Source organism: Octopus bimaculoides, chromosome 13, assembly GCF_001194135.2.
Source record: "Octopus bimaculoides isolate UCB-OBI-ISO-001 chromosome 13, ASM119413v2, whole genome shotgun sequence".
Classification (NCBI taxonomy): Eukaryota; Metazoa; Mollusca; class Cephalopoda; order Octopoda; family Octopodidae; genus Octopus; species Octopus bimaculoides.
This window is the reverse complement of record NC_068993.1, coordinates 35547646-35549156: the sequence shown is the minus strand read 5'-3', so window position 1 is coordinate 35549156 and position 1511 is coordinate 35547646. Positions and strand designations below refer to the sequence as shown.

Sequence of the window (1511 nt, the reverse complement as noted above, 5' to 3'; positions counted from 1 at the left end):
ATATCTTATAGTAAAAATGGATACATAAGAGTGGAAAATCACAGGAATAATACCATATGTCCAACGCAAGATACAATATGTGTGTTCAATTCCTTCAAGAATCAATAAATGAATTTATAGTATTCAGTCTCTAAAGTGTCTAAAAGGTACGGTAAAAAGACAAGCAAATACAACAATAAAAACTTTAGAAATATCATGAATGTTCAAAATATTTATTAAAAAAAATATTTATAAATATGCATGATTTCTAAGTTGTATAAAAATATGACAATTAAAGTTAAAACATTATGATGTGTAAATGTACATTATGATATAACATATAATGGGTAAATATATACGGTATGATGAAGTTATAAATTTACATTTTTTATATTAAAAACGTTTACATTAGGACAGGATTTAAAAAAACAAAAAAAACAAAAAAAACAACATATAATATAAAAGTTAAGTTAAAAGTGTACACGTACGGACCGTTTCTGAGATGTGTCTATTAATATGGTGTTGTACTCATATTAATATGGTGTTGTACTTCCTTCATCAGGATGTTTGTTTTACATATAGAGAGGAAGGAAAAAAATATAGAGAACATAAAAAGTTTAGAGTGATATAATACAATATACAAGTAAAACAACTGGACACATATATATATGTATATTAGAAAAAACAATCAGGTACTCAGATGTCTGGATGGTTGTACATTTACAGATTTCTATTCATATGTCACATGTTTTATAAATTAGTGCTTTCACCTAGTCGTGTAGGGTTTTCAAATTTGAAGACCCTACAAGACTAGGTGAAGGCGCTAATTTATAAAACATGTGACATATGAATAAAAATCTGTAAATGTACAACCATCCAGACATCTGAGTACCTGATTATTTTTTCTAATATATATATACATATACATATAAATATATATATAATCATACATTTATATGTATATATATATATATTTTTTTTTTTATTATAGTTTCAGCTTAGAGCTGCGGCCATGCTGATGCACCGCCGTGTTGCTACACTGTTATTACAGGGAGCTTCTTACAATATGTGGCACTTGGTGAAGAATGGAATTTGATATAGCAAACCTCATTTGAACCTCCTGCCGCGAGGTAGGTTCATCTGGGACTCTCGACAGGAAGACGTCCAGCTTTGATTTAAAAAACCCTACATCTACTTTGTGCAGGTTCCTCAGGCTCTTTGGGAGAATATTAAAAAGCCGTGGGACCCTGAAACCCAAACTGTTGCAGTAACTGGTCCTGAAGCGCGATGGCATTGCTGGGATCTTTGGCACTATGCAGTGTCGTCCCGTTCTGGCATTGGTGTAGCTTTCAATGCCAAAATTTGGCACAATTCCTTCCAGGATCTTCCAGATGTATATTACTGCATACCTCTCCCGCCTTCTCTCCAGGGAGTAGAGTCTTAGCTGTTTCAGCCTTTCCCAGTAGCTGAGCAGTTGCAAAGAGACAATCTTCTTTGTGAATCTTCTCTGGATTGCTTCAAGGTCTGCTGTT

The 1511-nt window shown here is 32.8% G+C and overlaps 1 protein-coding gene across 2 annotated transcripts in view; it reads left to right on the top strand.

Moving 5' to 3' along the window:
• The window catches only part of LOC106880606 (glutamate receptor ionotropic, NMDA 3A), an 847266-nt gene that overhangs the window by 257727 nt on the left and 588028 nt on the right, over window positions 1-1511 (top strand). The window lies entirely within an intron of this gene.